Below are 27,524 nucleotides of genomic sequence, written 5' to 3'. Positions count from 1 at the left end.
CTTTGTGTGACTAAATGTTTTGTATTTAGGTTGCTCTTGATAATGGACTTTTGGTTGATAATCCCGGGTTAGTTAACCCAAGTTACCGAGTGTTGAAACACTCCTCAGAACCTATTCATCCAAGCATATCCTTAATACATAAACACCACAGGCATTTGTCTCAGAAGTTCAAACCATTGGTGCCTAGCTTATTTTCTCAAATTTTTTTTTTTTTTTTTTTTTTTTTTTTGCTTTTTGGTTGCCTTTTTCAGTGGCTTTTTCTTCTTCTTTTTCTTTCTTTTTCATGGCCAAAGACATTTATTCATCAAGATCCATAGACAGTTTTCAATTTCTACATAAAAAAAAATTGATAATTCTACACTCTAATTCCAGTGATCTGACTAAACAATCAAGCATGCATACCACCACTTAATTCTACTTAATTTTGTCACTAATTTAGCCAAGTTACTTTTGTTCAAACTTTTCTTTTATTTTTGGAAACAGAACAAGCATGGCAAGCATTTGTTTAAGAAGGTGAAGTTATATCCAAACATCTAGGCATTCACTTTATTCAAAGCAATAAACAGACACACATACTAGAGACTTCACATTAAAACTTAAATGACTCATAATGAAAGAAAGCTCATAAAGACAATCCACCAATGATCATTTGATTATTAAGGAATGAGACCACCTCTTATTTATTGCTTGGTTCTTCTTAATTCTTGGGATCCTGCTTCTTCTTGCTTCCTGCCTCTTTTTGACTACTTGTGCTTCCTTTGTCCTTTCTTATAAGCTTTTTCCAGAATCCAGCCTTTTTCATGGTTTCTTCCACTCCTTTTTCAAGGATCATTGCCTTGTTTATTTCTCCTTCTTTCCTCCCTTTGAAATACTCATCAAAAGCTGGGAATGCTGGGTCCATCTTGTGTAGATGTTCCCCTATGTAGTTAAGCTTGATTTGCAAACTGATGTTGTAATCAGCTTGGACTGAGTATCTTGCATTCTGTAAAGTGGTGGCTTCCTTGATTGCCAAGACATTGGCATCTTGGTGTTGGCATATGTGGCTGAAGGATTCCTGTAAGTGTAAATTCTGTTCCCTTTGCAGATCGAAGAATCTTGATTCAAAGTTCCTTTGCATATCCATCATTTTTAGGTGAAAGTCCTCTTGTCTCTCCTGAGACCTCATGTATTGTTGAGACATTCCTTCCATGATTTCCTGCATTCTGCTCATATCCATGGGGTCTCTGGGAATTCGTTGTCTTCTTTCTGGAATTGCTTGCTCTTCTTGCTCTTCTTCTCTGTCTTCTCCTTCCTGTCTTTCTTGTTCTGCTTCTTGCTCGGCTTCCACTTGTTGCCCTTCTTCATTTCTTCTTCTTGTATGTCTTGGAGGAGTTGGGCCAAGAGTCATTCTGTACGCAGTTATGGCCAATCCAGGATATAGCCAATTAGGTCTTTCATCCTCAAGTGGTACTTGGGCATCGATGCATAGTCTAATGATAGTGCTAGGGAAGTGGAGCCAGGATTCAGGGTCACTTTTCTCACTAAACTCTTGTATCTGTTCAGCAATGAGTTTATGAACTTTGATCTCCCCTCCCACCATAATGCAATGTAGCAAGATGGCTCTTTTAGGGACTATTTCTGAAGAGTTTGCAGTGGGTAGGATGGATCTCCTAACTATTGCATACCACCCTTTAGCTTCAGGTGTTAGGTCTCCCCTTCTCAAGACTCTTGGAGCCCCTCTTGTTTTTCTCACCCATTCAGCTCTGATGGCACAAAGGTCTTCAGCAATAGTTGCATAGTCAGGTTCTCCTATCATCCTTTCTTCATAACTTGCTTGGCTGAAATGTATGTTTTTCAGGCCAAGGGTTTTCATGATTGCTTTGGGACTGAAGTCAACTTCCACCCCTCTCACATAGCTTTTGTATGTGGGTTTCTTGGTTGGATCCTCCCTTACTGCATTTGCATAAAACTCTTTCACCAAGTTGATGTTGATTTTAGTGATTGGCTTAGTCAGGAGCTCCCACTTCCTCTTTTTGATCTTTTCCCAAACACCTGGGAACTCATCCTTTTCAAGGTCAAAGGGAACCTCAGCTAGTATCGTTTTAGGTCTCATCCATTCGGCTTGAATCTCATGGAAAACTGATCTGTATCTCCATGCATCGAATTCCCTGTTTTCCTCCATTGGCTGCTTGTCTTTTCTCCTTTTGTGGCTAGATGAAGCTGCCATTGGTTCTTTAGTTTTGGTAAGTGACAAGCTAAAGTTGACAAGGTGAAACAAGAAGTGTTGTTGGAAGTGTGAGGAGGTTGTTTTCGGCAAGAGATAGTTTATGCTATGATGAAGGAAATGTGCATGAAGGAGATTTGGTGGTGTTGAACTTGTTCCCCAAGTGGTTCTTTATAGTACCCGTAGGTTCAAAATGGACGGCTAGGGTGATTTGTGCAGGATGGCTTGATGGTAAATATATGAATTAGGGAGAAGGACAAATTGCTTTTCATTTTCTTGGAAGTATTCTGGGTGCATTAGGTTGTACATGTAGCTATCTTTTCTTGCAGAACTTCCTTTTCCCATGTGTTAGTTTCAAAGACTTGTGAATTTTCTTTTTGACCAAGCATCGTACCTCCCTTTGTCTTTTTCCTCCATTTTTGTCTTTTCTTTTGTACCTGCACAAACAAACAAGTTTGCTATCATTTTTCGGTCCATGTGAATTATGAATAGTACTTGCACATGTAAATCAATAATTGTTTTTATGAGCTTATAGCCGTGACTTCTACATGTATGCACACTTATTATTTGGACACCAAACTTAGTGTTTGGTCAAGTCTCCTGATGACATGAAATCCATATTGGTTGTCCTTAATGAATGTGCTTAATTCTAATAAATCATAGTCACCTTGGCTCTTTGATTCTAAACAAAGTTACTACCCTAAGTAATTGAAACCAAAGTATTTAAACATGCGAATGGTATACTTGTCATGAATTTTGAAATCCAGAGGAACTTCTTGCTTTTCATAAACTGTGTTCAGAGGAACACCAAACTTAATGTTTGGTCGTGCACCTTGAATGAAAGATGGAATCCAATTTGAGTAAGATTTGGGAGTGCCTTCAGGCACACCAAACTTAGAGACCAATTGTAATTTACATGCAAAGTTTAGTGCACTTTATCAATAGTTGTCCTGAGGATTCAAGTTCATGCATAAGAAACCATGCTTTATTAGATGTAAAGCAAAGCACTAAAGATTAAGGATACTAAAAACATGGGTTGCCTCCCATGAAGCGCTTCTTTAACGTCACTAGCTTGACGGTTGTCCCTTGTTAGGGTGGATTGTAGTGCTTGACGTCTTCTCCTCTCACTATGCAAACGTCCCCACTTGATTCCTTCATGACCTCTAAATGTTCCATAGAAAGAACTTTCCTGATTGTGAATACTTGAGGGCGCTGGGAAGGAATTGTTTTGAGGCCAGGTGGGATTGGCGGATAATGACTTGATATCACTTTATCTCCCGGAGAGAAACCTTCAGTGGGAATTTTCTTGTTTCTCCACCCTCTTGGCAATTTCTTGACAATTCTTCCCTTTTTCTTGAAGCTTTCTTCATTGTCCCTTATGTCAGGAGGATCCTTCTGATCTGTTTCCACTGATTCTTGTGGCTTTAACTCTTGCAACTCTTGTTTGCCTTCCAAGGACTGTTTTAGAGTTTCAGCTGCTGGATTACTTTCCTCCAAACACAGATGGCTACTATCATCCTTAGGCTTTTCAGGTTCTGGTTCAGGCTCAGATGCAGGTTTGAAAACTTTGAAAATGAGCTGTTCATCATGTATTCTCAGAATTAGCTCTCCTTGTTCTACATCTATGAGTGCTCTAGCAGTGGCTAGAAATGGCCTCCCCAGAATGATGGGGTGTAGGTAGCTTTCCTCCATGTCCAAAATGACAAAGTCTGTAGGGAAAAAATAATTTCCCACTTTCACCAGCACATTCTCAACTACCCCTTCAGCTTGCTTCTGAGTTTTGTCAGCCAGTTGTATGATTACATCAGTGGATCTCACCTCATTCAGTTGTAGCCTCTTCATAAGAGTTAGAGGCATCACATTTATGCTAGCTCCTAGATCACAGAATCCTCTGTCAATTTTTGTTTCTCCTATGATGCAAGGAATATGAAAACTTCCTGGGTCTGTTTTCTTAGAGACTGTGTCCTTTTTTATGAGAGCACTGCATTCTTTGTTCATTGTTACCGTTTGTCCTCCCTTCAAAACTCTTTTCTTGCTTAACAATTCCTTTAAATACTTGATGTGTGTAGGCATTTGAATGAGAATCTCAAGAAAGGGAATATTGACATGGAGAGAGTTAAATGTTTCTAAAAACCTTGAATAGGTTTTCCCTTTTTCATCTCCTCCTAACCTCTGAGGAAATGGTGCTTTTGGTTGGTATATTTCCAGCATGCCTTTTTGCAGTTCCTTGGCTTGCTCAGTTTCACCTTCCTGCTTAGCTTCCTCCACACCTTCCTTTAATATGGTGATGGCCTTGCATTCTTCCCATCTCACTCTCTTTTGTTCCCCTTTTGGATTCTTTTCTGTGTCACTAGGGAACACTGTAGTTGATTTCGGGGTCTGTTGAGATAGCTCTCCTACTTGAGACTCCATCCTCTTGAGTTTTTCACCATGGTTCCTTAAGGTAGCTCTCACATCATCCCTGAAGCTTTTCAATTCGGTTATGTCTTGACTCATGGTTGCCATCATTTCTTCTATCCGGTTTAATTGATCTTGAAATTGTTGGTTCGGATTAGGTTGGGTAGGTTGATTATTTTGGCCATGATATGGTGGTTGTGAGTAAGTGTTTTGTGTGGCTTGGTATGATCTTTGGTTGGAATTTTGGTATGTGGAATTGTTATGTTGGTTGTGGTTGTAAGGTTTGTGGTTTTGTGGTTGGGTTTGTTGGTTTCCCCACCCAAAGTTTGGGTGGTTTTCCAGCCTGGGTTGTAAGTGTTGGAATGTGGATCATATGATTGCCTTTGTTGGTTTCCCACATAGTTGGCCTCTTCCCAATCACATACTTCAATGCTTACTTCCTCTTGATCTTGTGTGTGTATTGCAGCCACTTGCTTTGTTTCTAATTGCCTGGTAAGCTCTGCTAGTTGCTTGGCAAACACCTTGTTTTGGGCTAGAATTGTATCAACATGGTTCAGCTCCATGACTCCCTTAGTGTTGTGCCTTTCTGATGCATAGTAGTACTCATTCTCAGCCACTGTCTCAATCACTTCAATGGCCTCTTCCACAGTATTTTTCCTGTTCAATGAACCTCCTGATGAATGGTCCACAGCCTTCCTTGATTCATAAGAGAGTCCATCATAGAAAATATGCAATTGCACCCAATCATGGAACATGTCTGGTGGGCATTTCCTTGTCAAATCCTTGAATCTCTCCCATGCCTCGTAGAGAGTTTCACCATCTTGTTGTCTAAAAGTCTGAACCTCAGATCGAAGCCTATTGACCTTTTGTGGAGGGTAGAAACGTGCCAGAAACTTGCTTTCCACCTCATCCCATGTTGTTAGACTCCCCCTTGGGAATGATTCCAGCCACTTAGCTGCTTTGTCCCTAAGTGAAAATGGGAACAAAAGCAGTTTATAGGCATCTTCCTGGACTCCATTGGACTTCACAGTGTCACAAATTCTCAGGAATTTTGTGAGATGTTGGTTGGGATCTTCGTTAGCACTCCCACCAAATGAACAATGATTCTCCACAAGCGATATGAGCTGTGGTTTGAGCTCAAAATTGTTGGCCTGAATGGGTGGCTTCTGAATGCTGCTACCACAATTCCCAGAGGTTGGGTTTATGTATGAACTAAGAACCCTCCTCTCAGGAATGGCATTGTTTCCATCAGCCCTCTCATGGTTGTGAACTTCTCTATCCATGTTGAGATCTAGAGCTTCCTCAAAATTGTCCTCAGATTCTCCTTCAGATTCTTCTTCTCCCAGTACTCTCTTCCCTCTTGCTTCCCTTCTAAGTCTATGAAGGGTCCTCTCTGGTTCAATATATGGAGGAGTTGATGTCTCTCCTCTCCTACCTGTCATACAAGAACACAGCACAGGCAACAAACAAGTGAAATACTCTTGGTTAATGGAAGAGTATGGTTAGAGCAATTGAGGAATTAATTCAAACAGTTAGTGAGTCAGTGAGTTAGTTGCTTGAATTTAAAGGCATAAAGAAAGAAAGCATGTAACAAAGTGCAGAAATTAAAATTCAACAAGTAACTTGTACTGAATTAATCAAAACAAAAAAAAATGCTCAATCTAGTTAACTTCCAATTGGAGAATTGTCAATCGAAAACCAATCCCCGGCAACGGCGCCATAAACTTGATGCGCATAAACTTGTTATGCTACGATTTAGGAAATTGCACGATCGGCAAAATTCCTTCCGGCAAGTGCACCGGTTATCGTCGTCAAGTAAAAACTCACAATAGAGTGAGGTCGAATCCCACAAGGATTGGTTGAGTGAGCAATTCGGATTAGAAGTGTGTTCTAGTTGAGCGGAATCAAGATTTAGATGAGAATTTGCGGAATGTAAAATTGGCGGGAAACGTAAATGACAAGGAATTGAAATGGCGGAATCTTAAATTGCATGAATTAAAGAGCAGAATGTAAATTTGCTGAAAGTAAAAGGGAATGGGGGTGATTGCAAGAATTGAGTTGCGGAATGTAAAGAGAAATAGGAAATCAGAAATGGGGAATTCATTGGGTGTTAGGAGATATTGAGATCTCCGAATCAAAGCATGAATATCTCTTCTTCAACCAATGCGTTCATTAAATTTTGCTTGGCAATCTTATATGATTGGATCCCAATCCCTTGGCTCACCAATTCTCTCTAAAAACAAACAAATTCCCAATCCCTTGGTTTAAATGTTCATAAGAAGAGATGATGCTCATTCACTGATTATACCACACAGTTTCATGAACCACAATTTGGTAGGATTACATGTCACAATATCCATCCAAACCCCAATTCAATTCACTGTGAGAAAGCTTCTCTAGCATGAATCCTCCATTCCTTTCCTAAGGTTCCGAAGGATTCCAATTATGGGTAGTTTCTTTCCCAAGACAACTACCCAATGGAATTAGAACGAGAAGCTTTCTAACAAAATTTAAGAGAAAAGATTGAAGAAGAAGATAAACTATTATTGATTCATTGAATTACAATAGAGCTCCCTAACCCAATGAAGGGGTTTAGTGAGTCATAGCTCTGAATTCAATTACAAAGATATGAAAACTAGCTAAAAGTGAAGGTAAAAGTTCCAAAAGTTCCCTCTAACATAAATTCTATCCTATTTATACACTTTCTATATTGAGCTTCTGTTGTGTTTCTTGGGCTTTGAGGCCTCTCCCTGCTTTCCTTTTGCTTTGGGTTTATGATCCATAATCTTGATGAGGTTGTTGATCCAAATTCTGTAACATTCATTGAGCCAACTTAGTGATAATCAAATAATGACACATGACTCAATAAATTGCGGTTTCAAACTCATCAATCCTTCAGGCCCAATCCCATAAACCATGATATTCAATTGGGTTTCATACCAGAGTAAGTTTAAGTTAATGTTTGTGCTCAAAGACTAACTTAAACCGCAATATTTTTGGCCCAGAAACCTTTTCCAAGAGTGGCGTTTAAGTTGCAGTTTAAGCTTAAACTGCAGCTTAAACGCCAGACACTTCCAGTGAGGCCTTTTGTAGAAGCACGTTTAAGCTTCAGTTTAAGGTTAAACTGAAGCTTAAACGTGGAAATGGAAGAAGGCAGCCCTGGAGAGTCATGTAGTCGAACACGTTTAAGCTTCAGTTTAAGGTTAAACTGAAGCTTAAACGTGGAGATAGGAAGGGCAGCCCTGGAGGTCGAACACGTTTAACCTCCAGTTTGAGGTCAAACTGGAGGTTAAACGTGGAAGCTTAGAATGGTGGCCCTGGAGGTCGAACACGTTTAACCTCCAGTTTGAGGTCAAACTGGAGGTTAAACGTGGAAGCTTAGAATGGTGGCCCTGGAGGTGTCGAACACGTTTAACCTCCAGTTTGAGGTCAAACTGGAGGTTAAACGTGGAAATGGAAAGAGCAACCCTGGAGGAGAAAAGTTGTCGAACACGTTTAAGCTCCAGTTTGAGGTCAAACTGGAGCTTAAACGTGGAAATGGCTCCCTGGTGCACTTCCCCTTTCTGGCGTTTAACCTCCAGTTTAAGGTTAAACTGGAGGTTAAACGTGGAACTCCTTGCTGAGTGGCATTCTCATTCTGGCGTTTAACTTCCAGTTTGAGGTCAAACTGGAGGTTAAACGTGGAATGCTTCTTTGGTGAGACTTTCCATTCTGGCGTTTAACCTCCAGTTTAAGGTTAAACTGGAGGTTAAACTTCAATTCCAACATTTCTTAGCCTTCATGATTCTGGCGTTTAAGCTCCAGTTTAGGCTTAAACTGGAACTTAAACTCCACATGTGATATTCAAGCTTCCTTTATTGATTTTGTTGCTTCCTTGCTTAGCCTCTTCTTCCCTGAAATCATCCAAACAAATGCATCAAAGTCTTGCAAAATTTCATGAGAAATCTTCCATTCATAGCATTCAAGTAATATAACTAAAACTCATGGAATTTGCATCAAAATCATACTGTTTGGATGGTTCATTGCTTTGTTCTTCATTTAACCATTTTTGGTTACTTTAAGCTCAAGAAACTGCATAAAACAACTAAAACTAACAGAAAAATGCTAGTGAAACTAGCCTAAGATGCCTTGGCATCAAATTACAACTCAAAAGGAGCAAATAGAAGGAAGAATAGAAAACTGCAACTCAACAGGTTGTATCTATTCTTGATCCTTGTTGTTATGTAATGATTTAATTCAGAGAGTCCTTTATGTCTGGCTGGAATGATTATTTAGTTGCAAGTGGAAGTACATGTTGAAGAAAGCTATCTGCATAATTTTTGCTTGAAAGTTATCTGCATAATAATTGTCATCACTCATTAACTTGAATACTTTGTTTTATTTTCCCTTGCTGTTTGAATAAAAGAAAGATGTTTGATTTAGAAAAGCAATTGTTCAATGTTGCAAAAGTTAGAATGAAAGTTAATGGTGGTGTGTGTTTGATTCAATTGATAGCTCATAGAATAAATGCTGAAGAATGACTTGTTACTTGAAGCTTAAGCCAGTTTGCTGCTATGATCCTTTAATTAATGAAAGCCCCTTGAAAATAAACCAAAACAGAAAGAAAAAGAAAGAAGAAAAAGCCAAAAGTTGGCAAAGAAACAAACAATAAGGCTAGACACCAATAGCTTGGACCCTAGGACATATGCCTATGGTGTTTATGTAATAGGATATGCTTGGACAAGTAGGTTCTAAGGAGTATTTTAAAACTTGGCAACTTAGATAAACTGATTTGGAATTGTCAACTGAAAGTCCACAATAAAGAGCAACCTAGCTACAAAACATTTAGTGATCCAAAGAGATGCTGGGCATCAATGATCCTAGGAAGAAAAAGGTGAGCCATGTATCTGTGGTAAAGAAATGTTGAGTGAAATTAAGCCAAAGGCCACTGCAGCATTTGCCACCAAGCCTTTAATAAGTAATAAGCTCTGAAATGCAAAATAAAGAAGAAAAAGCTAACAAGGGAAATAAGCAAAAAGGTAAGGAATTATAGCAGCAACCTTGGTGAACCCTTAAGGAAACATAGTTTGTTTTGACAGCAAGTAATAAATGAGTTACTTTTGATCTGCATAAAACCCCATAACCCAAATTTAACTATTTGCCTAATAAGGACATGCATACTTATCTATTTCATTCTATCTTCTCTTATATTTAAGTACTTGCTTGGGGACAAGCAAGTTTTAAGTTTGGTGTTGTGATAACAAGTCATCTTAGCCTAGTTTCACTAGCCTTTTTCTTTGTTTTTATTAGGTTTTATGCACTTTCTTGCATTCTAAGTAAGTAATTTGGAATGAAAATGCATGACTTCTTTGAATCAAACAACCACCATGTAATTGATGCTAAATCATGAGGTTTAAGCTAAATTTAATTGATTTTTTTTACGATTTATAAACCTTGTGAATTTAGTGATACTTTGATTGGTTGTTTTGATTAATTGTAGGTGAAGAAAGAAGAAAATAAGAAAAGCGTGGCTTAAGAAGCGTGTCCAAGGAAAGAAAAAGCGTGGCAAAAATCAAAGAAGAGTGAAAGCTAAGTTAAGAAAGCAAACTAAGCTTCACAAGGAATAAAAGGAGAAGGCAAGGTACAAAGCTCAGTTCACTTAGTGAACTGAGCACTAAAGAAAGCAAGGAGGCAACATGAAGCTCAGTTCACAAATTGAGCTTTATCGGGGGCTTTCAAGAATTAATTCAAAGAAAATTCCCATGAATGAAGCCACCAAGTTTTGAACTCATGAGCTAAAGGAAGCAAGGAACGCTCCTTGCAAGGAAAATGAGAAGAAAATAGCCAAAATACCTCCTCCATGGTTCGAACTTGGAACCACACGCTACTTAGCTTGGAAGGAAAATGAACTAACATGCTTGGGCCAAGTTTCGAACTTGGGAACTCTTTGGAACACAAGGGAGAAGCGCCACCAAGCTAGAAAGAAAATGAGCCAAGATGCACTCCAAGAGGATCGAACCAGGGAGCTTCATGAAGAGACAAGGAGGAGCGCCCACTCGTCCAAAGGAAAATTGCTTCAGACCTCCTCCACCAGGATTCGAACCTGGGACATTGAGGCCGAAAGCTAAGCGCTGCATGGAGAGCACAGTTGGTTTTTCCAATTGAGCACTACCTCCCCCCAAGCTCCCCACACTTTGGCGCACAATTTTGCACACCAAGGGGGCTGTGACACGCAAATTGACGCAACAAGGAGCAAGTCTAGCGCACACTTGACATGGCCTAGAGCTCAGTTCAAAATTCCAACTGAGCTCTAGTGTCACGCAATCAACCAAGGCTGGGACGCGCACCATACTTGACACGGGCAACAACAATTGAATGCTCAGTTTGGTTTTCCAACTGAGCTTGCCCCTGGGAGGTGCACTTGGGCTGAAAATTGAATTAAAAATCCAACTTAATTTATTTCTTCACAAAATCAAAAGCCCATCCAAATTCCAAAATTCAAGAATAGAAAGTGTATAAATAGGAGCTAGTTTGATGTAATTAGGGCCTTTAGACTTTACTTTGAATTTTCCTTTTTAATTGTCATTTTCATTTTTGAGCTTTTTTTTTACTTTTGAATTTGGATCTTAGAGAATTTGGAAGGAGAATTGATCTCTCTTCTTCCTGGTTCTTGCTTGAGCACTCTTTACTTTTCTTGCTTTTGATCTTGGGTGAAGAATTGAAGAACTTCTGTTTCAATCTCACCTTGAGATCTCTTGTTTACTTTCTCTGCATAATTGAATTTCCATTTCTGTTTACTTTACTGCTTCATCTTCTCTTTAATTCTGCAATTTACTTTTCTTTATCTCCTTTGCAATTGTTCTTGTTGGATCAAGGAAGGATTTGAGATCTAGACTCATTATCTAGTCTCTTCCACTCCTGAGATCTTCAACCTCTTTTAAATTGATGCAAATTAAGCATTGCTCATTCTCTGTTTTTAAATTCTCAAAGCATTTTTACTTCTCTGTTGAGATCTAGTTTAATTCAATTAATCCTCTACTCTTCTATTTATTGCAATTTACTCTTGCTTGTTTAATCTCTGCAATCTCCATTCCCAATTCCTTTTATGATTCAAGCAATTTGCATTTCTTGCACTTTAAGCTTCAGTTATTTACATTTCTTGCAATCTAAGTTTCTGCAATTTACCTTACTTGTTCTTTAAGATTCAGCACATTTACTTTCCTGCTCTTTCATTTACTGCAATTTCCCCTTCTCCCTTTACATTTCAAGCAATTCAGTTTCTGCAAATTACAAACCACTCAACCAATACTTGATTCGCTTGACTAAATCAACCACTAAACTAAAATTGCTCAATCCTTCAATCCCTGAGAGATCGACCTCACTCATGTGAGTTATTATTACTTGATGCGACCCGATACACTTGCCGGTGAGTTTTGTGGTGGATCATTTTCCACACATCAAGTACCTAAAGGTTGGATGAACAAGAAAATTTCTACTGAAGTCCTCTCACCTGGCATGAGAGTTGTCTTCACTAAGAATCTAGTCCTACCACATACAGTGAGTCGTGTCCTATCTCTAGAGCATGTAGAGCTCATTCATGAGAAGACAGGAAGAAGATTCACTGTAAAGGGCAAAAATATGATCCCATACTCACCTCCGTATGGAGTTAAAGGTCAAGCTAGTGACGTTAAAGAAGCGCTTGTTGGGAGGCAACCCAACCTTACTCAACCATATTTTATTTTTTTTCTTTCAGTTGTCAGAGTCATGATCATATGCATCAGTCAAGAGACAGAATTTCACAGCAGTAAAAACAGAGCACTCTGGATGGAGTGTCAAAGTTGAACGCCAGTGAGGAAGCCCTCACTGGGTGTTTAACACCCCGAATGGGCAGCATTGCTGGTGTTGAACACCAGCCAGGGAGCAGCCCCTGGTTGTTCAAACGCCAGTGTAAAGAAGAAGGGAATTTGGATTCCCTAGCCTCTCAGGACTAGTAGGTCCCATAGCATCTTCTCCTACCCCATTTAACCCCCACCTACTTTCACACTTTCCCATACACACTTCCTTATAAACCCTAGCCCAATCACATCCATACCACTTCCCCATGACCATCATAACTCCCACCTACCCCCACCCAATTCAAAATCAAATTTCCCATCCAAAACCCACCCTATGACCGAACCATACCCTTCCCCATTCCTATAAATACCCCTCTCCAAAACCCTTCATATACACACCTCTCTTACCCTAATAGACCCCACAAAGCCGAGCCCTCTCTCTCCCTCTATATCCTTCTATTTTCTTCTTCTTCTACTACATTCTTCTCTTATACTTATATTTGCTCGAGGACGAGCAAAATTTTAAGTTTGGTGTGGGAAAAGCATAACCTTTTTTCTTTCTATTACCAAAGGTTGGAGACTTCTCTAGAAAGAGGAAAGGAAAGGCAGTAGCCAATCCCTCTGAATCTTGGGAGATGGAGAGATTCATCACCAAAGCCCACCAAGACCACTTCTATGATGTAGTGGCTGAGAAGAAAGTGATCCCTGAGGTCTCTTTCATGCTCAAGAAGAATGAGTATTCAGAAATCCAAAGAGAGATCCGGAGAAGAGGTTGGGAAGTCCTAACCAATCCCATTCAAGAGGTTGGGATTCTCATAGTGTAAGAGTTTTATGCTAATGCATGGGTTACCAAAAACCATGACACCAGTGTGAACCCAAAATCCAAGGAATTGGATCACCATGGTCCAAGGAAGAATCTTAGATTTCAGCTTGGAAAGTGTAAAGTTGGCATTCAACTTGCTTCTATTGATAGAAGATCCTCATCCTTACACTAGGAGAGTCAACTTTAATCAGAAATTGGATCAAGTGCTCTCTAACATCTGTGTGGAAAGAGCATAGTGGAAAAGGGATTCCCAAGGCAAGCCTATTCAATTAAGAAGGGTTGACCTAAAGCCCATAGCTAGAAGATAGTTAGAATTCATCCAAAGATCCATCATCCCTACTAGCAATCGATCAGAAGTGACTGTTGACAGAGCCATCATGATTCATTGCATCTTGATTGGAACTGAGGTGGAAGTACATGAGGTGATTCCTCAAGAACTGTACAAGGTAGCTGAGAAGCCTCACACCAATGGCAGGTTGGCATTCTCCCACCTCATCTGTCATCTATGCAATTTAGCTGGAATTGTCATAAATGTAGATGTCTCCATTGGGGAGGATAAGCCCATCACTAAGAAGCAGATGGAGCAAACCAGAGAGCATGCACAAGAGCCTGTGCATCCGCCTCATCATGAGATCCCTGAGATGCCTCAAGGGATGTATTTTCTTTTCCAAAGCTATTGGGATCAATGGCAAATTTCTCTTGGAGAATTGAGTACTAACATAGAGCAATTGAGGATGGAGCATCAAGGGCATACTACCACCCTCAATAAAATAAGAGAAGACCAAAGAGCCATAAAGGAAGACCAAAGGGCTATGAGGGAAGAGCAACAAAAGCAAAGGGATGACATAGAAGAGATCAAGCATCACATTGGATCCTCAAGGAGGAGCACCAGATGCCACCCTTAAAGGTGGATTCATTCTCTTTACACCCCTTTCCTGTTATTTTCTATTTTCTATCTGTTTATTTATCTGTTCTCTTGTTCTAGTTGCATGATCATTTGCATTGATGTCTTAAAGTTGTAAAATGTTCCATATATCTCTCACCTTACTTAAAAGAAAATTTTTATTGAAAAGAATTGAGAGATGCATGAATTTCAAGTTTAAAATAAGATTAGTTTAATTAGTTTGATGTGGTGTCATTTGCTTTTGTGTTTTGAATGTATGATTAAACAATGCATATTTGAAGTTGGAATTTTAGAATATTGGCTCTTAAAAGAATAAGGAAAAAGAAAAAATATTATTGATAATCTGAAAAATCTAAAAATTGATTCTTGAAGCTAGAAAATGCAGCAAAAAGAAAAAGAAAAAGGATGTTGCAAAAGAAAAAAAATTATTATGCATGGGAAAAAGAAAAAGAAAAAAAATAAAGCAGAAAAATCCGTTACTGCCAAAAAATGCAGAAAAAAGAGGGCAGATTGAAAAATCCAATAACCCTTTAAACCAAAGGGCAAGGGTAAAAGAACCCAAGGCTTTGAGCATTAATGGATAGGAGGGCCCAAAGGAATAAAATCCTGGCCTAAGCGGCTCAAACAAGCTGTCCCTAACCATGTGCTTGTGGCGTGAATGTGTCAAGTAAAAAACTTGAGACTGAGCGGTTAAAGTCGTGGTCCAAAGCAAAAGAGTGTGCTTAAGAACTCTGGACACGTCTATCTGAGGACTCTAGCAAAGCTGAGTAACAATCTGAAAAGGTTCACACAATCTGTGGCATTATTGTATCTGGTGGTAATACAGGAAAACAAGGTACTTAGGGTCACGGCCAAGACTCTGAAAGCTGTGTTCAAGAATCAAAATAAGCTTAACTAGGAGATTCAATAATATCATCTGGATTCTAAGTTTCTAAGGATGCTAACATCTTTGAGTTTCAATGGATAGTGAGATACCAAAACTATTCAGAAGCAAAAAGCTACTAAGACCCGCTCATCTGATTGTAACTAAACTTTATTTGAAACTTAGAAATTTATTTGTATCTTAATTTTCTTTTTTTATCTTACTGTGTTTTTAGTTGCTTGGGGACAAGCAATAGTTTAAGTTTGGTGTTGTGATGAGCGGATATTTTATACGCATTTTGGCATCACTTTGATATAGTTTTTAGTAGTTTTTATTTAGTTTTTATTAAGTTTTTATAAGTTTTAGTGTTAAAACCAAATTTTTGGATTCTACTATGAATTTTTGTATTTTTGGACAATTTCAGATATTTTCTGGCTAAAATTGAGGAGCTGGAGCAGAAGTTTGATTCAGAGACAGAGAAAGCACTGTAGATGATGTCTGGATCTGACCTACTTGCACTTAGAAGAGCTTTTCTGGAGCTACAGAAGTCCAAATAGAGCGCTCTTAATGGCTATGAAAAGCTGACTTCCAGATCTTTCCAGAAATATATAATAGTTCATACTTTGCTTCGGATTAGAAGGCCCAAAATTGGCGTCCAACGCCAGCTTCTTGCCCCCTTCCTGGAGTCCAGCGCCCAAAGAGCATAGACCAATGTACAAACGCCGAAAGAGGACCCCCTAGCTGGCGTTCCATACCCAAGAGACCTCAAAGCACATGGATATCATCAAAGTTCAGCCCAAACACTCACCAAGTGGGCCCCAGAAGTAGATTTTAGCACTAAATAGACTATTTTACCCTTACTAGTCATCTGTTTAGTATTTAAGGGATTTTATTTATGTAATTCAGGAGATCTTAGACACTTTTTTACCATCATACACGTTTATATTGTTTTTACTTCAGTATGAATTTCTAAACCTCCTAGGTTGAGGGGAGGAGCCCTGCTGAGTCCTATGAATTAATAAAAGTACTATTGTTTCTTGTTCGATCCGTGTTTGATCTATCTCTAAGATGTATATCCGAACTTCATCGTGGTGAATAGGATGATCTGACAAATTAGCTCTGTTCATCACATTAAGACAAATGTGCCTAACAAACACCCACGTCTACTTGGGTTCATATGAATACTTGGCTGGAAAGCACGAACCAACAACTATGTTTATACATCTCTCAGACGGCTAATCCACGACTTCGTTGGAGACTTCTTGAGACACCAGTTTAGCCAATTTTTGGGGAGATTAGGGTCTCCGTGGTATAGGCTAGAATCCATAGAGGCAACACTCTCTGATCTGGAAGATTCGACCTTCTTGTTGCGTTTTGAGTAGGATTGCCAAGAGAATGAACTGCTAGAGCTTCACCCTCCGTCAGATTGAATGACCACGGGCAATGGCGTTTGATCTAGAGCAGAGGAGATCAATGACCACGGGCAATGGCTTTGATCATATACAACCTACCATAGAAGAAGATCATTCACAAGCAAAGAAGACAGTAGTACCAGAGTTAATTCAGAAAGGCAAAGCAACTCCAACTCTCAACTCTATTCCTATCCTTTATTACAATTTGGTATTCCTTTCACAACCAACAACTCCTTCTGATCTGCCTGACTAAGACCTGCAAGATAACCATAACTTGCTTCAAACCACAATCCTCGTGGGATCGACCCTAACTCGCTCAGGTATTACTTGGACGACCCAGTGCACTTGTTGGTACAACAGTACGAAGGTGTGGGAATTCGTACTACCAGGTCAATAAGGTAGCGTTTGGTAGAGAGATTGAGACTGAGAGACTGAAACACAGAGACTAAGACTGAGAGACAGAGACTAAAATAAGTGTCAGTATTGTGTTTGGTGTAAAAATGTACAGGAGGAAATTATGTCTCAGTATCCTATTTGGTTTAAAATAAAACTAGATATTAAAATGTTTGAAATGACATGAATACCCTTAAATTTAAAATGCAACCCTAACCCAAATCCAATTTTAATTTTTTTAGAATTCAAATGTGGTGCCCTAACCAAATCCAGCCCCTTTCTCCTCTACCCCGAAACTTTAACCAAGAAGGGAAGGAATCCTCCAGTCTTTTCCGTCGCCAGCAGTACCGCCAAGAATCCCGAACGATTTGTTCAATTGAATTACAAACTAATCTATATATTAGGATGAGTTGGCAATGTTAGGATGATCACACGTGTTTTGTAGTTAGTATATCATTAATTAAGATAAACATGTGGTCCAATCGGTTTTTTCATTAATATACTAGTTGGTCTGGTTCAAAGGACAAAAAATCGGTTCAACATATACATGGGTCCGCTGGTTTGAAAAATGAGAAAAGAATTAAATAATGAAGTGGAATTTTTAACAGTTATGCTTGTCCAAAAAGTCAAAAACAGTAGTATAATGTTCTAATACACAAGTTACAGTTATCTAAAAAAAAAAAAAAAAACAGATTGCAATGGCCCATAAAAATACCCCGTTATGTAATTAATTTTTTACTTTATTAATTTATTATGCCCGAAAGAATAAATTTAGATTAATACACTAAATTAGTTTGTAAAAAATGTTTTAGACAAAAAAATATTATTAATAAATTTTAATTATTAAATCATTATTATTCTAGATAAATTAAATTTTACATTAAATTCTGATAAAAAATTAGATGATGACATGATAGATTAATGCTATGTGTTACAAGATAATTGGTTGATGTGTCATGTCAGTAATACATGGCATACCACATGTACTACGTGTTATTTGACACGTTATAAATTTATTTAGAGTTAAAATAGTTGCTGAAAATACACACGTAAGTCATTTTCATAGCTAAAATTTAAAAAATTAATCAAATTAGTCCCCATATAAATCTCTCTTTTTTTTGTCTTCAAAATATTGATTCTTAATATTTTTAATACTAATTTTAGGCTTAATTACTTTGTTGGTCTCTATAGTTTTACGAAATTTTTAATTAAGTCTATGTACTTTTTTTCTTTTCAATTAGGTTTCTACACTATTTTTAATTTTGTAGGTTCTTTTTCATATAAAAAATGTTAAAATTAACAAAATATTTCTTCCAAAATACATGTGGCAAAGATCTAGTTAGGTTTTTAATTATGAATACCTTCAATTTGTGAAGAAATTTTTAGATAATTCTAACATTTTTTATACTAAGAATGACCTAATTAAAAAATTAAAAGCACTATAAGGACCCAATAATTGAAAGGAAAAAATGATAGAGAGTTAATTAAAAATTTAATAAAATATAGGGATCAACAGAGTAATTAAACCTTAATTTTAATATCAATTTTTAGATCTTAATAAACAAAATTCTCTTTACATAAAAGAGGTAAATATCAAATCAGTACCCGAAAGATTCTGATGCAGACAAATGGTACCTTACTTTTGTTATTGAAAAAATGGTCCGTACAAAATTTTAAAATTTGACGAGCAAATCTCCGACAAGTACAATGCTAACATAGCCACTACGTTTTGATGACATGGCAAAAATCCTCTCCAACCCTAATCTTCCCCTCCAACGCACTTCCCCGTCCCACTCCCCAATGCACTCCCCCTTCCCCTTCCTGAGTGCACTCTCCCCCCTGCCTAACCCTAATCCCTCCCTCCCCTTCCCTAACCCTAATCCCCCTCCCCAATCCAAAATTCCCCCTTCTAAACCCTAATTCCATTCCCTTACTCATTTGAACCCTAATCCCCCTTTTCTAATACTACAATGTTTTTATTTATTTGTGACAGTTTTTCTCTTATTTGTGGAGGTTTATAACCCCACCAAAAAGTTTGTGGGAGTTTCTAAACCCCCAAAATTTGAGGTGTCACGAGGTCTTTTGTGGAGTTTTTTAGAAACCTCCACAATCTATTCAGTGGGGGTTTGATGTGTGTTTAGTGAGGAATTTTATATTGAACTTTTGTGGCAATTTTAAATCACTTTTGTGGCAGTTTAAAACTCCCACAAATTGATTTTTTAATTTAACACAAATTAACTATTTTTTGAGATTTTCAAACCTCCACAAACATTGTAATTATTTATTTATTTTTAATTTTAAATCATTCATTAATCTCATCTAATTTACATATTCTCAAATTTAAAATTTATTTTTTAATATCAAAATTTAAAAATTAAATCTTTTATAACACAATTTCTCAATATAAGACATAACTCTATAATAAAAAAATTCTCAATGTCAATAGTTCCAAACATAATTTCATATGGTATTGTTCTACATAACTATTACTGTTTTTCTTTAAAAAGTAAAATAAAATAACAACTTCAATATTTTAATATTATCTAATTACATAAAAGTCTTAAAATAAAAATATGAATGCAATCCTAAAAGACCTTTAGGGGTATTTTATATTCATGAATTGAAGTAGAGAATGCATCTGGTGAACCTTAGAACTCATACCTGCACCATTTCAAATTAAGCAATACTAGATGAAAGGCAATAACATATAAACAGATAAGCAAACTCTTGAAGTTGATTCAACTATACACACAAATGCATATAAAGACTGTTTAAATGATAGCCTCCAATATTACATTATAAAAAGTGTTTTGATTGGTATACAAGAAAGGAAATAAAATCTACACCATCCAGCTCCCATTTTGAAAGCAAGAAAAATTAAAAAGAGCTTCTTATTATTTTGAATATTTGTACGCGTGCGTGTGTGAATTTGAGAGAGAGAAAGTTAGGGAGGGCGAAAGCTAATCAAAAGAGCCTTTTATCCTCAAATCAAGTGTAAACTGCAAATATTACTAAATCATTAACTAACTCATGCAGTATGCCAATTATAACGAAATAGATCAGCAGATAATTAAGCATGAATTGAGGAAACATACTTGGAGTCTAGTCTTGACAACCCAAAGTGGATTTGTGAACATTGTTGTTGTAGCTCCAGCACCAGAAGCGGCCATCATATTAGCTCCAACTGAAAGATTATGGCAATTTGTGTACATACCATACTTATTATAATTTGCACATCTTCAAAAATAGGAAACCCCAAAAAAGTGCAAGTCGAACCAAATAAGCTCCATGAATCACTCATCTTGTTCAATTCAAAAATGTAATAAGCAGTGAACTAACCATCAGACTAAAGAAGGCTCTTGAGCTGTTCATACATGGTAAAATATACCTGCAAGTTTACAAATTGATACAACATACCCTTTTAATAAAATAAAACAAAATTCTGCTTCCAAAAAGAATATAGGCAGGCTAATCATAAATTTTCTGTTATTACAACCTGAAGAGTCATATATATTAGCTAAATGTTTTAATATTGACAATGCATGGTAACTAAATAAAATAAAGGAGGGAGATAACGATCCAGTTTAAAATTTAGTCAAAAGTGTAACACCAATGTTGCCATAAAATAAAAACATAGGAGATAGGTGTGAGAGGCAAAAATATACAGACCTGGCTGTGCATCCAGCTCAATAACATGCAGCTTTAGTATAATTTGACCAGCATTAAATGTTTTTGAGACAAAAGATATCAAAACTGAAGGATTATCATTTACAAGAACCTATCCAAAAGAAAAATTAAATTTAAAAGGAACTATGGCCTACAATGTATATTGGGCTAAACAATTTGATGAAAATAACATTGCAAGTGATTGAGTTGATCTTTGAGTTGGAGAAGCTCTCTACTTATGATTACAAGGATGTGCCTGATTTGGAGCCTCCTGTTGAGCAAATTCCTGTTGATGTGTATTGGGCCATCATCACCATAGTTGCAATTGTTACTCAGATTGATTGCCTCACCACTGAATCGTAAGTAATTATTTAATTTTAATTAATTACCTAAACCCCACCAAACTCTAATTCTATTGACAAGAAGACTAGTTGCGTGCAATTTAATTAGCATATGGATATAATTTATGATAAAATTAATATAGGTAATACCTAATGGTCACACTTTATAGGACAAGATTTGATAGATAGAGTTGTTGTAATGTTAATTACTTGATTGGCATATGTTTATTTGATTTATTTTTTTCCTATTGGTTTATATATTGATTTCTTCAAAGAGCACAAAGAAGAACTGTCCCACTATAGTCAAAAGATCAATATCATCCTCAGTAAATTGAGGAAGCAAATCACACTGTGCAGACAACATATAAGTAAGTATAACAATCCTTATATATATATAATGATTATTTTCTTTCTCCCAAGTCTCCATTCCAGAGCTGAGTCTAATACCACCAGTCCAGCGAAAGAGAAAAATGATAAGTCAAGAACTAAAGTATATGTTGTTCAAGTAGTTCAAATTATGAATTATATTTATCTTCCAGACCTCTCTAACTGATCAGTAATGACGGACATGCACTTTCATCGAAATAACAATGTGTGCATACAGCAATCATAAGATTGAAAACTAACCTTCAAGATTGAAAGAGACTGGACATTCTTTATGTTTGGTACAACTAGACCATTTGGAGTAGCCATGGAAACTCCAATGTTGTGTGAACCTATAGCAAGTAAACCCATTTTGTCAGATCCAAATTGATGGCTAATGCCTCAAATAAACCAATGAATTAACAAACACCACATATCAACCAACTCTAACAAGAAAAATGTTGAATCTACCAAAATTCAAACACATTCAACCTTTAAAGAAGGCTAGCAAGACATATCGAGAGTTCAGGCTGTAATATTTAATAGACAGACCTTTGAATATGACCTCCATTGAATCCTCTTTTTACATTGCTCTTTGGTATCTCCTAAAAGAGAATAGAGAAGAAAATAATTAACTACCAAGCTATTGCAACATTCAAGGTGGTCACAATTTTCTTTCCAGGTTGACATGTATCATTGTCTCGTAAGAAAGACACAGAAGAAAAGAGGTTCAGATTCATATGGATGCTTTTACCTTAGGGAAGTATGCTATCCTCTGATGGTGATTTATACTCAGGTGTCACACTATATCCTTCTGCTCCTTGAGGCTGCTCTACATTATCAACATACAAAGCAGAAGATGCATTTCTAATTATTCCCTTCTTAGCAGCATAGGAACAAGAAAATCCATGTGTAATAATTTAATTACTAAAATTTAAAAGGAACTATGGCCTACAATGTTTGAACTTATTGTAGCGAAATTTGATTGATTTTTTTACTTTTAAATATTTGCCAAGTTTTCCAGCAAAATGTCAATCAAGGCTAATAGCAATGTGGTCTTCCCTGAGCCTAGGGGTCCCAACAACAGAGTCATTTTACAAAACAAACCTCATCAATATACTAGCAACAAAATAATAGGAAGTGATATATGAAAGGCTGCATAGCATGTCTACCGAACTGCAAAAGTATCCCAACTTGCTATGAATACAAAAACTAAAGAGGAGAACATTCAATTTTCTTTCAAGGAATGGGTAAAAATTAACTAAACTTGCCTCCATTCCAGAGTGCTTATTGATCCACACATGTGGTTCGAACGAGATGGCAAGTTTCCGCATAATTTGAGCTTCAGGCTCACTAAATGGAGCAGTTCTAGGATTCTCCAACAGTAATACAAATAAAAATGAAGCAATTTGACATTCAATAAATACATAAATCAAAATTTTGTGTCATTTCATTAAAGTTGGTGACATATTTCTCCACCAGATTCTCTATATACAATGGATTCTTGGAATTATCCTTCTTCTACTACAATTTGAACCAAGCGACAATAAGAATACAGAGTTAAATAAAAAAGAGAATTCAGTTTTTAACAAATTTTTAGCAGAAAAAGAAGCAATCAATCAGCTTTATATTATCATTCCATAATGAAATTGCATCAACAAAATAAAATTAACAAAGGTGAAAGCATATTTAGTTATTTACAAAAACCAGATCCAAACTCAGAGAAGTAATAAATCAAACCAGATCAGAGAAGTAATCGGAAAGATTCCACAAAGAATGAAAAGAGAGAGAAAGAGACAGCGAGAGAGAGGGAAATCTCAAAAGTTACCGCGTCACGACCAAAGGAGACGATGCATCGACGGAGGAGACAACAGAAAAAGAGATTATCAAAGCATGTGGTGGCGGTGGCGGTGGCGGCAAGGACACGAATGGCTATAGTGGTGGTGATGGTGGTGGCGATGGAGGCGGCGCTAGAGGCGGTGATGGGTTGAAGCTAACCTCTTGCACGTTTTGATGAGATCTTCTCTCTGACATGGCGACGGTTGCTAGCTTTAGGGTTTGTTTGGAGGGGATTTGGGAATTTTAATTATGTGCAGTAGTGGGGAAATTTTCAATAATTATGCAGGGGAGTTTTATAATTTGCCACAAATGAAATATTTTGTGTAGGTTTTTAAAAATTTCCACTAGAAAACCTCCACTAATTATTAAAAACCTTGTAGTGTAATGCACTGTCTCACACTCTGAATTCACTCTCTCTCAAAACAGAGCTCAACCTTCTCAGTCTTACAGTGCCAGTATTACCGACATGCACGGTCACCGTCTCGCCGTCAGGTCTTCTGCGTCTGTTAGTGTCATCTGTCTCCTTCGACCTTTACTATTGTGTTTCGCGGTAGCTCGCTTCCCTTCTTGTGGTCGAACATAAAAACATGCACACATAGCAGTAGCATCTCACTCATCGGCCTCGTTTCTGTCACCTTTGCTTCTTGCTTCTTGTTTTTTGCTTCTGGCCTTGTCTAAATCTGCCTCCTCTGCTTTTTGAGTTGTAAATTAATCTAAAAATTTGGGACAATTCATGATTGAAAGAGTGAGAGAGTGTGATGGGAAGAGAGATCTTTTGCTAGATTAGGGTTCAGGAAGATTTTTAGGTTGAGAGAGTGAGAGGGTATGCTGGGGAGGGGGAATTAGGGTTCAGAGGGGGAAGGGAGGGGGGATTAGGATTGGGAGATTTTGGATCTTCCAGTTGGACTGGGTAATTAATTAAAAATTCCACCTTGAATTTTTTGGTGGCCACCTCAGCATCTTTCTCATCGGACCCGGAAGTGAGATGCAACTGCTGTAGAAGAGACTTCAAAGCTGCTAAAGCCATAGGTTGCGGATTTGATAGAAGAGGAGAAAAACAGAAAGGATAGGAAGAGTTTGGCTCAGAAGGAGAAAGGTAGAGCAAAGAAGTAAGGGACGAGAATCTCAGAAAAAATGAATTACGGTTTTTAAAAAAATTGAAATGGAGGTGTTTCTAAAATTATAAAAATTAAAAGTATGGATAAGTTTTGCAATTTTGATAATTGCTAATTGACACTTTAACACTTAACCTTTACTCCAGGTAACTTAATTGACAGCTAGTCATTTTTGTCAAAATTATTCCTCTTTTAGGGATCTTTTTATTGATAACATCTTTCAGTTATCATTTTGTCAGCGTCTGAATCTTTTGGATACACATTTGGTATTTTTTTTCTAGAAACAATGAACTTATTATACCACATGACACTTAACGTGATTCATCATCCTCTGATTAACGGAAGAACCAATTTGACATACATTTTATCTTTCAATGACTAGTATGACTAATTTAATCTTCCGGGGACTAATTTAAAGAATGAATGTTCTTTTAAGGACAAATTTGGGCTATTATTAATTTTTAGGAAGTATATGTGTACCAAATTCTTTGTCCAACTCCTATTATTAATTTTTGTACGATTGAATGCTATGTATAGTGTTTCTTTTATTGTTTATGAGTGTTAGATTTAAAAAAAATCTTTTATTTAATTTTTTAATTTATTATTGTTCCTTAACTACTTCATATAATAATAATAATAATAATAATAATAAAAATTAGAATTATTAAATCAGTTACGAACCAAAAGTTGACTTTTATCAATAAGAAGCTAATGACATATGAGCATCTCGCAGTTTTCCCATAAGAGCCAGTGCTACAACATACATTTATCATTTATGGGTTTGCTCTGCACGCAAAGGGCTAGAGCTAGACTATAATAAGTAGACCTAGATGGAGGGGAAATATTAGCACCTTCCGAGGAAAACAAAATCTTATTTTGGCGGGCATTTTTAAGTTATTTTGAATTTTAAGTTAACAACTTAACATTAAAGTAATTTATTATTAGAAATTTATTTAATTTCTTACCCAAACAAAAAATAATGGGTGAAATAAAAATTTTATGACTTAATTTTGTTAATTTATTTTCTATTTATCCAAAATAAATTAAATTAAAAGACTCCCAAAGAAAAAATGACTTGGGCCCATTTATCAAATGTTTTTAACTATTGAAACCGAAGAAAATAATTTTATGGAACCAAAGAATGTAAAAGGGTTGCTTAAAAATTGGTAATAACCTTGCTATTTCATACATAGTTGACACCATTGCTGCTTCTCTTGTTGTACCTCAAGAAAAGGAAATCATTTGCTTTCTTGGTGCTCATTTCTATCATGGAGGTATGAATTTTTAAATATTACTAGAGGTTGTCTAACAGAAGCATTTAATTCATTTTTATTTATTTATTTGTTTATTTTGTAAAGGAAAAGGATGAGCAAGAACTTAACGAAGGTCCAGCAAAGTCAGCAATTTCGCATGAGGAAGTTACAACGTTGCATGACAATCTATTTAATCAAGAGGTTAGGTTCATTAAATTTTTCAATTAACGAAGGACCAATTTTAATGATGATTTTCTATTTTTTACCCTTCTTTGGTGTGAAAGCGATGATGTTTATAGTTGTTTCAGGCCATTACAAGGCTCGTATAGTCAGTGGTTATGGAGAACTTGCATGGATTGTCTCCTACTCTCATTGAACTTGGACAAAAAGAACCTTTGCAACAGTCACTGTGTCCCATTCCAACCATTACAGTCGAAATACCTCATGAAATGGACACCACTCCTAGTAGTGGTCCCCTATCCACCAATCCAAGGAAGAGACCCACTCGGCGTTACTCGATAAAAAAAGCTCTTACCGATATTAGTAATGGTTGTCCCCACTTTAGCGAAAACCCATATAATGAATATACTGATTCACTGAAAGAGTGCAGTGACAATTCTATTTTGCGGCTTCGTAAGAGGAAAAAATATTCATGGGTAAATAAAGGTGTCAAAGCACAAAATAAACATATTAAGATATGGTGAGCCAAAAAAGACCTTCTGTATTTTTCCTCTTCTATCTTTTAATGCAAGTTGGTCCATGTTTCATTGTATTTTTTTGTTATGAAATACAGCGTAAGTTATTCATCAGTGAAGATACGAAGCTTGATCGGAGTCATCATTGGCTATATCACTCTCACATATCTCCTTATATGGATGGAGAAGAGATGCAACTGGTATTTTACTTGTTGAATGTTTATTTATTGAGTTAAACATGTATAGAATGATTAGTAATGATTGTAAGTAACATTTCAAGTTTGTATTTGCAGTGCTTGGGCCTTAACTTTCGCCCAGCAAAAGGTATAATGTTCATTGGAGCAAAGTTGGCAATGGTAGCATATATATTTGGCAACGGACTTGACCCCAAGTAAGTTCTCTGACGTTGTGTTTGTCACATAAAGTTCATGCTGTAGTAGCAAAAATTGATGCATCAATCTTGGTTGTGAAAACTTAAAGGTTGATGGCCATTTTGGTTTTTGCAGCGAGATTCTTGTGCCGAATGACCATTGTGAAGGGACAAGAAAGGTCTTCTTAACTCTTGTACCAGGAAGTAAGGTCATTGGAGATGTATGGAAATCATAATTTATTTCTTTTTCATGCTTTTTGGTGAAGTATTTGCTGGTTTAAAATTGTGTCTTTGTTTTTAGGTGCTCACATTTGTTGCATCAATGATGTTGAAAGGAACATATGGACCAGTTCCAAGAAAACTTGGAATCAAGTGGTGGCTACCTCCCACCTTTGTTGTAAGTTTCAATGATACTAGCTACTTGTATAGTTGTTCAAACATACCCACAGTTCATTAGCTTATACAATTTTCTTTATTAATGTAGCAAATTGTGATGCATCATACAAATATTTCCGCTGGTACAATAGACTATATTAGAAGCACGTACACAGGTTTTGCCGACAACCTACTCATGGTAAAGTCTTCAAACATTTTACACATAGGTACTTTCCTAAATATTCCAATCTGCTAAACACTCCAATAAATTTCAGATATATGTCCCTATACATATCGACGATCATTGGTTTCTGATGGTTGTTGATCGCTTTATGAGAAAGTGTCTTACATGGATTCACTAAAGTGTGAAAATTTGTTGCCATCACGAATGGATGCAATGGAGGCAATGGTAAGACACTATATTATTTCTCATTGTATTTAAGGAATTAAAATTACTCTAGGATAAAATGTTTCTAAAGTTTTACAGTTATTTATGACACTAGGCAAAGTTGCTAGACAACATATTATCCAAGGAATCCTTGTACAAGTTTCCCAATGCTAAAACCAAGTCCATTACCTTGTATGATTTTGATGAACCCAAGGTTCCACAATAGAAAATGGATAGGTGTATATAGGATTTTTGTGTATCACTTTTGCATTTGATGATTACACATAAATAATATGAAGTTGCTTTCAATA

The 27,524-nt window shown here is 36.8% G+C and overlaps 1 long non-coding RNA gene and 1 other non-coding gene across 4 annotated transcripts; one reads left to right on the top strand and one right to left on the bottom strand.

Annotated features, from left to right (window-relative positions):
• The first annotated feature begins 5,353 nt into the window (after positions 1–5,353).
• Positions 5,354–5,457, top strand: LOC112787335 (small nucleolar RNA R71). Its single transcript, XR_003194754.1, has one exon. It is a non-coding gene; the product is annotated as a small nucleolar RNA R71 (small nucleolar RNA).
• Positions 5,458–19,238: 13,781 nt separating this feature from the next.
• Positions 19,239–23,260, bottom strand: LOC112782231 (uncharacterized). Of its 3 annotated transcripts, XR_003192925.3 has the most exons (8): positions 23,007–23,260; positions 21,933–22,010; positions 21,731–21,783; positions 21,443–21,531; positions 20,478–20,826; positions 20,148–20,196; positions 19,904–19,992; positions 19,239–19,469 (listed from the first exon to the last, which is right to left on the bottom strand). It is a non-coding gene; the product is annotated as an uncharacterized lncRNA (long non-coding RNA). The 3 variants fall into 3 exon arrangements; XR_003192924.3 differs by having other exon boundaries at positions 20,148–20,826; XR_003192926.3 differs by having other exon boundaries at positions 20,148–20,826; positions 21,933–22,005.
• Positions 23,261–27,524: the final 4,264 nt, after the last annotated feature.

Source organism: Arachis hypogaea, chromosome 20 (assembly GCF_003086295.3).
Source record: "Arachis hypogaea cultivar Tifrunner chromosome 20, arahy.Tifrunner.gnm2.J5K5, whole genome shotgun sequence".
NCBI classification, from domain to species: domain Eukaryota; kingdom Viridiplantae; phylum Streptophyta; class Magnoliopsida; order Fabales; family Fabaceae; genus Arachis; species Arachis hypogaea.
The sequence above is the reverse complement of the archived record's forward strand: the minus strand, read 5'-3'. Positions and strand labels throughout refer to the sequence as shown.